Below are 14178 nucleotides of genomic sequence, written 5' to 3'. Positions count from 1 at the left end.
GTCTATGAATGTAGTTTCTTTGCTGGTTGTTTCTGGAGAAAGAGTTTTCATTAATACTCACTGTGGATCATAATTCATAAATATTCAAAAATAGATTCTTAAGATAAGTATGTGCAACCCTAATTGTCTTTTGCCATTCCATTTCACGCTCTTTCTCTATATTTTAAAAATATAATACAAAAGAATATATATGTTTACCAGTAGTCAGTCATAAGATGTCACTATAATAGACATTTTAAAATAGCCACAAAAAAACTTGGAACTCTAAAAATTGAGTTACTGAGTCATTCTTAATGTTCTTTTTTTGAGCTTCTGTAGCTGTTGTACTAGTCACAATTAAAAATTTCTAGAGAGTCATCTATATTTATTTCCAAAATATTACACAGAATTCAAGTAACAAATTTTATTTTACTATCTTGTGTTTAGAAACCTTTAGTTGAAATTCATAGAGTTATTAACCCTATTTGACATTACACCAACAGTAATGTGAGGTATGCTAATATACAATAGTGCGACAAAATATTTAAGATACAGAGTCAAACATAGGGCTAAATTACTATTTCATTTTAATGATTGTGTGGTCATGTACTTCATCAAGCTTCATGCATAAAAAATAGAGACATTAATTTCTTTTCAATATACCTTTTATAATTCTTTCTATGAAGGCACTTTTTAATGCTCAAGTTCTACAGGACTAATGATTAGCAGTATCTGTTTTATTATATTCTGTCATGTTTTATATGATGGCAAAAGGACGATCATTTCCCAAACTGTAGTTATAAACTATACTTGTTCACCTTGCTTGCATTATGAATCACTTCCATTTCATAGATGAGAAAGAGGAAGTAATAAGTGGTGAACTGGGGTTTTACATGTGGATGATCAATTCTGAATCTAGGCTGCACTTGTGTAAATACTACACACTTAAATTTCAAAACCTAATAGGCAAGTTTCTTTTCCTTTAGCTAACAAAATATATTGGCATATTTTTTGAAAAGACTTAAAACCAAAAAATTCCATTGGAAGTAAATTTTTAAAAGATACATACACTGACCAAGTAGTATAGCATTAAACCTGTTACTTGGATATTAGATTTTCCTTAAGGTAAACAAATCTCATATAAGAAAAATAACTACAAACTTTGGGGAACAATTACAGTTTTTGTATTGATGACATTCTCTTCCCATAGTTTCCATCCTTCTTTCTTGTTGAAATACACTGTATCCCTCAGTGGTACTTACCGCAGTTTGAATTTTCCTTTCAAATTATCCTTGAAAGGAAGGCAAAATTGAGGTTTATAGGCAAAATGTCTACATGAAAATCTTAATTAATGAACATGGGTTCAAATTACCATTCATTTGTGAAACATATCGATAAAATCAGTATGTGGATGTAGGAAAAATTTATATTAACTTTGACAGATGAAGCCAAACTTATGCACTTATGCAAGGACATACAATGGATGTTCCATGTGAATAAAATGTGAAGAGAGAGAACCCTTGTGAATCATCTAGTTGCATTTAACCATTTCATACAGCAAATAATACACTCAGGACTCTATAATTTTTATGAGAAGCACATAATTGTGAGCAGGTTAAACTGAATCTGTATATAGAAATAACTACAGGTTTATACAAAAATTTATATAATGAACTGTAAATCAAACTTATATCAAATATTATACAGTTAAAAATATGTCCCATGTTAAGGGAAATAAAGTTTCTCTGAAAATCAAGTTATATCTAATAATATTAGTATAAAATAGGACTTATAGCTTCAGTATCAGGGATTACTTATTCACTGTGGCTTATGTTGGCTTGGGTTGGGATTTTGTCTTTTTAATTGATATAGTGGTAAAAAACATGTAATACATTTAATTAAAATCATGAAAAGATAAAAGTTACTTTACATTTAAAAATAAATTTTTTAAAAATTAGTGTTATTTTTGTGTAGTAATGTCTGTTAAACTAATGGATGGAAGAAACATGTTTATAACTATCATCTGATTCTAATTCTAGCAATCTAGTAAACATAGACCCTAACTCATTTCACAGCCAGTAAAAATGTCTTATTTTTTATTAATAAAAATAAAATGTTCATTGTATCCTTTAAAACTAAATAGATTTCTTTTTTTTTTGTAAAATGGCCTACTAAATTAAAAAGTGAATTAATTTGATTTGTTTACTCAAATATGGGAAAATGTACAGATTACTTGACCAAAACTGATTTAACAAAAATACTGTATTTCTAACTAAACATGAAAAATAAACACTTGGTTTTATTGAGGACTTTTCTGTTTAAATTGGAATAACTGTGGAATAAATGTAGCCTAATACAAGTACATTGGTAGAACAAGAGAAATTATGAATGTTTAGAGTTTACCCACAAACTTCACAATTGGATTCAGCAAGCATTTTAAATAGCTGTGCACTATTTGCCCATGTTAAATGCATTCTCTAAAATTCTGATTACATCAAGAACCCAGATGTACTCCAAGCGACTTTCTGAGTGTCTTCCATTAACACCATTGCAATAACACAGCTTATGTTTAAGGAGTAAGGGGGACTCTTAATCCTAAACAAAAATTAGATTAAGAATAAAGCTGAGCACTTCAAATAATGTTGCTTGAATACATTTGTCTTTGGAAGAGTTGACTCCTTCCTCATTATGTGGCCAAAAAACAATTACATTTTCAGCATCCAAAATTATACATAAGCTATAGGTTTTGTTTAGTGAATACCTATTTCATTTCTTTAAACGTGATTGTGTTAATGATCCTAGAAAGATCAAAAACAATCCCCACCAGTTGTCACTATCAAAATTTAAACATATGATAAAATTGATAACAGATAATTGTTACACTGATTCCAAATATGATCCAAGTCAGAGATATAAAATAATGTCATTAACTAAAGTTCAGTTAGTTTTGTATTTATCAAATAATGTTCCAGATCAATATAAAACATATCAAGTAATCTTTTTGTTATAATATTATCTTAACATTTTAACCAAAATGTATTTATTATACATAAAAATAATAGGAAATACACACAGGTGAATGTATATGTTCTCATAAATATTCTAGTCTGTTGACCCCATTTAAATCTTAATATATTATGAAGCACCTTCAGAAAAAAATTAATATATCTTGGCTAATCACTTAAAATAAACTTTAATAATGTAGAATGAGTTATAATTATTTGCATTTTCTTTTTGTTTTTCTGAATTCTTTCAAAGTGAATGAGTAGTTTTACATATACTAACATTCTTCATTTTTAAACTTAAAATAATGCTTTGGTGTGTACTAAGATATATTAGAAAAAAAGATCTTGTAGCAATAAACAAAATCACATTTCTTAAAAACAGAATGATTTAGTTAAAACATATTTCAGTTCATATTAATTATATAATTTATCAATACTGTGTTTTATATGTTAGAGATGATTGATTTTCTGATGTTGCAGGGAAATGTCTAGAAAAAATAAATTATATTTATGGCTAAAAGCATACATTGATACTTTGACATTAATTTTAAAAAGCAAAATTTATTATATAATAACAAGAATACTGGTTTCAATTTTCCAGTTACTTATTCAAATAGTAATAATAACTTTTTGTCCTAGTGACCCTTAAAATATATGGTTCAGTGTTTTTCAGCCATATTTTGATAACAAAGATTACAAAACCATGCTATTAATACAGATAAGAGCACTTAATTAAATTTTGGAAAAGAATTATGCATTTGGGGCTAGCAATTAAATACAAATTAGAAGAGTTTAAGGAGTTAATCATAAAATACGATATAAATATAACATCTCCTTTTAAGAAAATTGGACTTAAAATGATTCTGGTTTAATTTTTGTTACTAACCCATGAGATCAAATCACTTAATGTATTGTTTCCTTCTTCTTTCTCAAATTATCTAATGACTACACAATCATATTCCAAAAACACTTCCCATGTGTCAGGGAACTCAGTAGTAGAATGTAAGATTGAAAAGAGACAAACCAGACATAACACTTTTACAGAATCATAAAGGTAAAGAACTAATGCACGTTTCCACTAGACTGAGAAATCTGTGGGAAAATCGAGTGGAAGAGCGACAGGGAGTTACTCCGGATGAGTTTACAGCTTATTGTTAGGGTACCAGGCCATGAGTGACAAAGCACGGGATGCTCTCACTGCACGGCTTGCAGAACTGAATTTAAGTAAGAAAATACATTCTTTATAATTATTCCAGTCCACATGATTTGAGCCCAAATCTGACATCTAACTTTCTCTGGCAACAAATTGGTGATATCCCTAAACCCTACAACTTAATAGATGCTAGTTCCTTAAATTGTCCGGGACAGCCTATACTGCTGAAAATAGCATCAACTGCTGTTTCATCTCAACATTTCAGTGAGTTCGATCCTGAAAATTCTTTTTGAAATGTATACTTTAATTTCTCCACTGATACATTCATTTGAGAAAGTTCTGCTATCCTTTTTCATCTACAGTCATCTCGCTATCATACCGTCCCCCAAAAGCTTGCAGAGCAGGGGTACCTGTCAAGTTGAAGTAATAAATTCTCTCGGTTAAAAAGTGTTAAAAATGTAGAATTAATACAGAAATTTCTACATCTTATAACTCCAGATGTGTTGTCTGCTTTTCTCTATAGTCCACTCCATGATCTAAATACAACCAAAACAGATCAAATTTCCCCAAAGAGATAAAACACAACGGGCAACAACAAACAATGAAAATTCCACGAGTTCAATAGAGATAGAAATATAAATAGAAGTGAAAGGCAAATACAATAAATTTTCTTTTAACTCTGCATTGTTTCAACCACAGAGTTCTCGGGGAGTCTCCCAGACCCCATACGCATAGAATACTGATTATATGGAAAGTTTAAAGACCCCCTCTTGGGGGAGAAGTGTTTTCTGACTGCCAAGATTCAAGTTCATCTAATAGTAGTGCTTATGTTAAAAGGCACTGTTTCATGATTAAACTGTTTGTTCATGCCTTTTCATCCATATAGATTTTTATTACTTGGTAAATTATTTTCTAGAATATAGCTGTAAGTAACAATATGCAGTAGTATTAGGTTTCGTATGCACTTTGGGGTAATATGCTGTAGTTTCTCAACACGTGAAATAAGCATGATTGCTGCAACAGCATTTCAATGCTACTCACCAAATTCTTGGTGGAAACACTGCCAAACAACATGAGAATACTACTCCCAATAAATCTATTTATTTCAAAGGAAGCACTTACCTAGCACAGCTCGTAAGGAAATTCTTGGTGAGATAGTCTCAGGATGGAATTTGATTTTCTGTGATTCTCCAGCAGAGATGTAGAGCCAGGCAAGGTGGGGAGGAGTGAAAGCTTACAATGGGATCCTGCAGGCAGGGGCAGCTCCAGGAGGCAGAGCTTGACGGTCCTAAGGCAGGAGGTGACACTGCTGGTGAGAGGAGTTGTTCTGAGTGGATTGGAAGTGTTGTCAGATTGTAAATGATCAGCAGAGAAGGGAAAAATCAGAGCTTCCTGTTACATCACTCCGACCCCGCCTGCAGTTAGTGTTAGGTTACTTTCTTTCTCAAATAGCATACCCCAGGAGAGGAGCAATTCCTTTCTTATTCTGAGACCAGAGCAAGAGGCAGCCTGAACAGACAGAGCTCATGTGCTGCATGAACACTTTGTTAGCAGCAAGAGCTGGCTGGCTTTCACCTTGACTGAGCTCTGTTGGAACTCGCCAAACCAAGCTGCCAGTGACTTGAAGGAAATCTGAATATAAAAGAATCAAAGGCGTGCCTGTGTGTGTGTGGGGGGGGGTGAATTAGTGATTACCAGCATCTAGGAAAAAATTATCTAACATGTCTTTCTTCAAAAATGAGTATGTGAAAAAGCTACATTCGCCAAAATTAGTTCTGTGATCTGACTCACTGATTTGGAGTTCTGGCAAGCAGATTTTATTCTTCATTCAGTTTTCCACAATTAGATCAAGAAACTTTATCCCACAGTCTTTAAATCTTTTTTCATCTGCTTATGACATAATTGTATGGATATTTTCGAATTAGTTTTTGACAGAATTAATATTTTTGATTCATTCATTCATTTGTAGTAGTAAACTCTAGTAAATGAAAAAAATCATGCTTTAGGTTTATATCCTAAAACTCTATCCAAGACTTTCTCCTCTGCAATATAACAAGTGCTATTCCAAATAGGGAGACTAATCGATGCAGTAGTATTTATAGTTGAACTATCGAGTAGATATGTAGGCCTAGGGTTATAGTCCCTTAAGATTCCTGAATAATTTGTACCAATATCATCTCTATAAATTATTTCGAAGGAAAGGGAAAAATACATCTTCAGAATCAGATGGTTGGGAGTGGACATTTTATAGATTTCAGAAGAAATAAATGGTATGAGGACTTTCCGGGAGCTGATATGAGTAGATCAAATTGCATAGGGCCCTGTGAAAAGCTAAGTGAGGGAAACGTCTCAAACACACACTTAAATATGACAACAAATGTTTGCATAACTGTGGCTGCACTTAGAACATTTCAATAACTAGTGAAGTGATTCTGAGTCAATGTGGCATTAATCAAGTGTTACATAGCATATATGTAGGAAGTGTGATCAAAAGTTATTAGGGTAAACTACTCATTGGCATTAATCCCCTTCAGGGTACTCCCCTCATTCCAGACACACCTAACCCTTCATTCTCACTGCTTTCTGAAGCAGATTTGGAATCCTTTTCGTGAGTCTTTAGCTGCCCCCTTCTGGCTGCCTGAATGTCCTGAATCAATTGAAAATGTTTACATTTCATGATCATTTTGACTTTGTGAAAGAACTGTAAGTCCCACGGTGTCAGTTCTGGTGAATAAAGAGGGTGAGGACACACCGTAATGTGTTTACCACTCTGTCTTTCCGTTGGATGGCACTTGGCTGCTGCATTTACCATATTTGTGATCACATCTCATAAGAGACTTAAGAAAGAAGACTTCCAGAACTGCTTTGAGAAGTGGCAAGAACGATGGATATGTGTGTTTGAATCAGGAGGGAGAACACTGAGAGGGATTAATGGCAAGTTGTTTTTTACTATATTTTTAAAATTTAATCGCATATTGTAGTATTTTATCACCCCCTGTATTTATGTATTATAATCCCTATTCAGAGCACACTGAAGCCATCTGCAGTAATTTAAAAAGTAGTGATCAAGCATGAATTCTAAGCTCACCATCAGTTGTTTGAGGGAGCTATAGAAAAATAATCTGTGCCGTGGTACTTAGTCACTGAGGCACAGTGGACTGACTACCTCACAAGGTATCAACAGCTAAATTCTGCAATTAGCAGCTGGTGCTGCCAGCACAGTCTAGATGTAACCCAGCAGAGCACTATCAGCAAAGCTTTCCTTAGAAGTGAAGAACAGTGCACAAATGAATAATGATGTTTATGATCAGCAGCCATCTTTGTCTATTTCAGACTTCTGCACCAGACTTCTGCCTCTACTGGGGGCCTGTATGTATGGGACCCAAATAAGGAGTGCAGGTTACCATGTGAAACATGCTTTTCTGCCCAGTTAGGAAGATACTGACTCAGTCTCTGGATTCCTGTTTATATTAATTAAGTTAATTCAGACCAAACTTGGGGATTGATAAATTTAGTTTTCTATCAGCTAAACTGATCACTTTTTAAAATTTTATAATGTGTTTTTCTTCAGGAGAGTCAAATAACATAAGAAGGAATTCACCAAATATTTGCCTACTTTTGAAATCAATTCTTGTTGAGTTCCAATGATTTGGATATCAATTAATATTCATGATTCTTTGAAGGGTAACTCTTGGTTGAATAAACAACCAATACTGGCAAATAACACATGGCAGGTTAATTAAAATTTTATTTTAAAATACGAAAAAATAACGCTTACTTTAAATGGGGGTACAATGTGAACTTTTTAAGAGTAAACAGGTGAGGGTAGAGTAATTATATTTGTCAGTTTCCTAGAGCAGTCTCAAATTATATTTAGTGTTCTAGTTAAGATAAATATCATATATGGTCACCCTGGCATATGTATCTACACTGACAAGTAGCAAATGAATATTGACAGTGAGTAACTTATTTTAGAAATCCCAATCTTTTCCAGAAGAGTTTATAATAATTCTTCCAATTTCTAGGATAGTTTTTGTTCACATTTTGGAAAAGATTATTTTTCATCTCTGGATATGAATTTATTCTGAAATGATTCTTATTTGTAGACTATCAACCTTGATTGTAAAAAATGAAGAGTTTATTTAGATCTGCATTTAGTATCTTATCCTAAATAGCATTTGATTAAATGACCAAGTCATATTTTTCTTAAATAATGTAATCTTTAAGTTCAAAAGATGCCAAGAACCATTAATGTTTTCCATATACCAACAGATAGCTTTTTAAAATTATTGTCATAATGTTTATACAACTTTTAAAAGTTTTAGCAATTTGTATGTTTCTCATTTCAAAAACTCATGGCTATTATTTATCATCACACAATTATATACAGTGCAAATTTTAAAATATAAAGTAATGTGGAAATATATAGACTGCATATGTTAAAAAGTAAAATAATCTATTTGCTTCAGAACTCATGATCTTTGAGAAATCAGCAGAACTTTCTCAGCTTTGAGAAGTTGGTATTTATAGTCTCATCCTGCCATCTAGTGTCAAATATTCTCAACTTAACCAAAGTTCCTTTCCTACCGGAATAAAAATGAAATTTTATCTCTTTTTTAAAGAATCCCAACAACAACTAAGATATCTAAGAGAACATTTCAATAGCTAGAGTTATAATAGGCAGGTGCTTATGGTTAAAGCATCAGTTATGTATAGTTAAACAGTTAAAGCATCAGTTTATGTATAACAAAAGAATATTTGTTTCATAAAATATTAAGTGTAAAGGCAAATAACAGTTAAATTTTAAAACATGATACAAATAAACAACAGAGACTAAAATGGTATACCATCTTTAGTAGTAGTATATATATTCAAAGCTACACAATTCTGACACCCATGGCTAGGCCAAAGTAGCTGAACTCCTACATAGCTGATTAGGGGATACAAATCAGATCTCCAGACAACCAATGCAGCACATGGAGCTCCATAGAGACAGCGCTGGGCAATGGGCACTCTGCACCTCTCTTAGGAAAAACATCTATACAGGGGTGAAGGAGAGCTTAAGAAGCCAGCAGGCAAACTGTTATCAGGTGCAGAGATAGACTCGGAGGAGATGGAAAGGGACCTAAGGATGGAGGGTGGCACAAGCATCAAGATGTGCTACGTAAATGTACCCATTCCTCACAATAAATAGATTCATATGCATCCAAGAAACATACTCATACAAATTTTAAGAATTTTGTGGGTAGGAGCACAAGAAACACCCGGTGACTCAAGTTCTCAGAGTTTTCTAGAAGCACTCAGAGGATGGAGGATCATGTCTGCTAAAGACAAGGGAAACTCTGAAGACATGGCCAATGGACGAGCATGGCTTATTTAAAAAAGAGAAATGAGAACCTATATCCTTCCTAAAGGGGAAACAAGAAAGACATGTAAGGGTCCCACTGCACCCAAGAGGCCTTCTTCAGCCTTTGTACTCTCTTTTGAGCATCAGCTAAAACCCAAGGAGAACATTTGGTTATCCTTGGCAATGTCACAAACAAACTGGGAGAGATGCAGAGGAACACTGACAACAGCTGCAGGAAAGGGAGGCTTGGAACCCAAAGGAAAAATAGGATAAAGATGTTGCTCTCTAGCAAGCTAAGGGAACACCTGATGCAGCGATAGTCATCAAGGCTAAAAAGGTAAGAAAAGGAGGAAGACAAGATGAAGAATTGATTGATTCTAACAGAGATTTTTTTCTCTTGCTATAAAGCATTTAACCTCCCTGTACACAACCACTCATTTTAAGGAAAAAAACCTTGAAATATAAGATGATTTAAGATTGTTTTTAAATCGTAGCTTCTTTTTAAAAATAATTATACTACTGAATGTACTGTTGTAGCAAAGTGGAACAGCTCAGCGCTATAGCCAAGTGTTAGAGGGCTGAGGCATAGCCTAGTGTTAGTGTTACAATTGGAAGAGGCAAGGATGGTCCCTAGCATAGGTGGAGAAAACCAGTTATTACACTGGTGACTCAGGGAAGTTCGTACTGGAAATCTGAGCACTCCACCAGAAATGAAAGCCTCCTTATATAGGATCTACAGGGTAGGGGAGCATGCTCACTGAAGCAGGGGGTCGGAGTTAGGGAACATTCTCACAAGGGGGCGGAGCTTAACAGAACATTCTTATAGGGGTTGGAGCCTAACAGAACATTCTTGAAGGGGTGGGGCCTAACAAAACATTCTTGGAGGGGTGGAGCCTAACAACATTCTTGTAAGGGGGTGGAGCTTAACAGAACATTCTTGTAAGGGGGTGGAGCTTAACAGAACATTCTTGTGAGGGGGTGGAGCCTAACAGAACATTCTTGTAAAGGGGTGGAGCCTAACAGAACATTCTTATGAGGGGGTGAAGCCTAACAGAACATTCTTGTGAGGGGGTGGAGCCTAACAGAACATTACTGAAAGGTCACACAGTTCAAACAGTCACAAAATATTTTGATGCATTGGGCAGGAGCGCTGCCCTGCAGCACAAACTGTTACATTTCTGGAACAAAACATTCTGTGGGGAAAAATATACCATGGAGGCAAGGCAAGAGTCTGTCTTTCTGTCTTACTGTATAGTATCGCTCTATCAGTACCTCTGGATTGCCCTGTCCTGGTGGTGTCTCCAGTGGCCCCTTGCCTTGCCTGGTATAGTAGGAGGCTGCACCTTGGATGGGAAGTTAAAGCAGACTCTTGGGATTAGTTACATAAACGGATGGGAGGGATTTTCATCTGCTGTTGTCTCTGATGTAGCTTATGGGAAGTAATCGCAGTTTTGTTAACTGAATGCTACTCTGGAACTGCAAAGGGAAGTTTCAGCCATTTTGTTGATAGTCTGAATGTTTCTAAGTACATATAATTTTTGTTAATAAAAATGTCATAACAGAGCGATAAATGTCTCTCACATCTGATAAACAAGATCTCCATTATGTCCAGGAATGAAAAATATTTGTTCTACTATAGTCTATTAGAAATTCAATCATTAATTTTCTCTAATCTTGTGCTGACTTAACACAGCTGACATTTTAGACAAACAGTATTTTGTGCATAGCAGCTATCTCCAAGATTTATCTCTATAAACTTTTTCATCACCAGAATGCAAACTTTCTGAAGCATAGTCATTCTTAAATACAAACTATTTCATCATCTACCATGTGCTATGCATTTGGATAGAAACTGAGATTATAAAATTTAGTAATAGGGATACATTCCTTGCACTCAAAGAATTTACTTTTTTAACTCAGGTAGAAAACTGTACTCACTTTTGTTCACATGGCTTCATACTCATACTGTAATATGTTTACTAACTGAAGCAGATTAGTACTGAGTAGAAAGGAAAGTAGGACCTAGGGAGAACTAATTTCCTGCAGAAAAGCCCTGTCTTTAAAGGTACACAAAGGGCAAGAAATAGATAAGGAATTTAAATCTGTTCTTGGAAGCTTTCTCAGAAGCAGAGCTTGATGGAAGGGCTTTATATGGCTGTGTTCTTCAAATTTTAGAAAAATTCAGACAAGGAAGGAATGAAACAGGATTGGGAGGAAGAATAAAGTGAGCAAGCACGGGGTTGCAGATAACATGTAGACTGACATAATCCACTTTGACTCTGCAGCATAAGCTGCAGTCCCTTCATGCAATGGACTCTATTAGTCATGCCACAGATGGGGAAAATACCTGCCAGGGGAAATGGACGATTGTGGGCAGGAAGAGGCAGTTGGAAGCTCTTAGCAGCTAATTCTCCCAGAATACTGGTTCGTGTGTGTGTGTGTGTGTGTGTGTGTGTGTGTGTGTGTGTATGTATGTATGCGTGTGTGTGAGTGTACATAAGTGAGAGGGCACCAAGCATCTCCCACAGAGACTGTTCAAGTGCCGTTCCTGGACTTTTCCTGGATCTTGGATGGAAGGAGCAAGGTGAGAATTCAAGCAAATACAAGAGGATGTGGAAAATTGGGCCATGGATGTTGTGGTAAAGAATTTATATTTTCCTCTGTGTCCAGTGGATCATGTAATGTTAAGAGTATGCTTTAACAGTATGCTTGGTTCTGGCTGGGCTAGGTGGGACTGGGGTAAAGAAACAAGTACAAACGCTTTTCTTGGGGAATATTTTTATATCTTTCTTACAAAATATTAGATAGGATTTAATATCTACAGCATTAACTGTAATCCCTTAGAAGTAAGACCCTTAAAAATTCATTTCTCATGGTATTCCTGAGTATTCAGAAAATAAAAGTACCACACTTTTTTTCATTTGGATTCAATTTTTTGTTTTACCAATTAGTGCATTTTAAGGCCCTGATAATGTCTAGTGGTGCTGCTGGGACTCTTATTTTAGAAGAAGTTGAGACAGAAAAGTAACTTTGTTTACTGGCATTTGTTTATGGAAATGTGCTATATGAGGTAGACACTGGCTTTATTTAACTCTGTGTAAGTTTTATTTCCACTTTTCAAATCAGGGAACAGATTCTTGGTAAGTTTATAAAACTGGAAATTGATATAACTGGAACTTGAAACTGAAATTATTGAATTACAATGCTTGCCCCCTCTTTTGTTTCTGGTATCAGGATTGAACTCTGGTCCTTGCGCTTGCGAGGTAGGCAGTGGAACCACTGAGCTAAATCCCCGTCCCCACCCTCCCCCCTCTTTTACAATATGCTGTCACCCATGTCCCATTTTTTATAAAATACTTAACCTGACAAACCATTTCAGATATTTTTGGAAGAAAACTGTATAAATGATTAACTGGATAATAAGGATTATTGGGGATTTGGTTAGCTGAGTCCATGTGGAGAAAAAAAGTAGAAAAGATTAGCAAATAAGGCAACAGAACACAATGTCTTAGGAAGGTTATGTTAGCATCATCACTTTGTTTGTATGTTTCTATGTTATATTCTGGTTTCTGGGCAAATCACACATTTCCAGTGCATATTTTTCATACATGCATGGTAATTTAAGTTTCTGAACATCTAGGATGATAACAGAAGAAATAATGGTTATTTCTGAAAATTTTTAAATTTCTTACAAACATAAGAATTTAAATACTTTAAAATAGACAGAATATTTTAAAATAGACAAAAAGAACAGTTCACTGACTTTTTATTCTTTTTTATAGAAGCTTCAGAAATTATAGAAGTTTCCATATTAGAAATCTTCTTAATACTTATTTGGCAATTACCACAAATACATATTAACAGTTTTAAATTCTCCTATGTACATATTTACATTTTCTTCAGTTAATCTTATTAACAGCAAAATAACTTCACATATATAATCATTTCTCACTTTATAAAACTATCGTAGGAAACAAAATTTGCCTTAAATTCCTACTTTAACTTTTAATTGCTTCACTTATTTAGTAATGTTTATAGTTTGGAGAGACTCTATTCTAAAACTCTGAACAAAGAAATAACAATAGCTACCATTTCAGTGAATGTTTAAAATGTAGCAAACAGTATGTGAAATCCTTCTATATGGGCTCCCATTTTCCCTCATAATCGTTTCCGTCAGAATTGTTTTAATAGAGAATTAAAGACTATGAACGAAACACAAGAAATCTGAATCCAAACCCTATGGGCTTGGTTATTATACTAGATATAGTTTTTTTTCTTTCTCAATCTTTCAAATATTTTTCGTTGTATTTGATAGTTTACTGTCAGCTAGTAAAGACAGGGTAGCTCTGGGGTGTGTGTGTGTGTGTGTGTGTGTGTGTGTGTGTGTGCGCGCGCGTGTGTGCAGGTTGTGAAAAAAATAAAGGAGATATGTAAACAGTTAAATAAAAAGTTTCCCAACATGTATTAAGCTTTATAATTTTAAAGACTTTCTTACTGAACACTGGCAGATATTTTGAGTAAAAGATGTCAATTGTTTAATTCTTCATCTCTGGAGGAGCAACTTCTTGGCAAGATGAATCATTTAGGTGTTCTCATTTTGAGTCTCTCAACATTTCCCTGAAGTGATCTGCAAATTTTGCAAAACATTCTGTTAAGGGTTGGGCTATGTTGAAAATAAAGACTATGGGAATGTC

General features: G+C 34.4%; 1 protein-coding gene across 3 annotated transcripts in view; it reads right to left on the bottom strand.

Annotated features, from left to right (window-relative positions):
- Nucleotides 1–5683, bottom strand: part of Calcrl (calcitonin receptor like receptor) — a 103844-nt gene extending 98161 nt beyond the window's left edge. Inside the window, exon 1 of one of the 3 annotated variants that reach the window (XM_004872313.4) lies at nucleotides 5260–5683. The gene's annotated coding sequence lies outside the window, so the exon portion shown is untranslated. The remainder of the gene's footprint in view (nucleotides 1–5259) is intronic. The other 2 variants (XM_021250253.2, XM_021250255.2) reach the window with 2 other exon arrangements.
- Nucleotides 5684–14178: the final 8495 nt, after the last annotated feature.

The sequence above is a fragment of the Heterocephalus glaber genome, unplaced genomic scaffold (assembly GCF_053883595.1).
Source record: "Heterocephalus glaber isolate CG9 unplaced genomic scaffold, H.glaber_assembly_v1.0 deba00001058, whole genome shotgun sequence".
Taxonomy (NCBI): Eukaryota; Metazoa; Chordata; class Mammalia; order Rodentia; family Bathyergidae; genus Heterocephalus; species Heterocephalus glaber.
The sequence above is the reverse complement of the archived record's forward strand: the minus strand, read 5'-3'. Positions and strand labels throughout refer to the sequence as shown.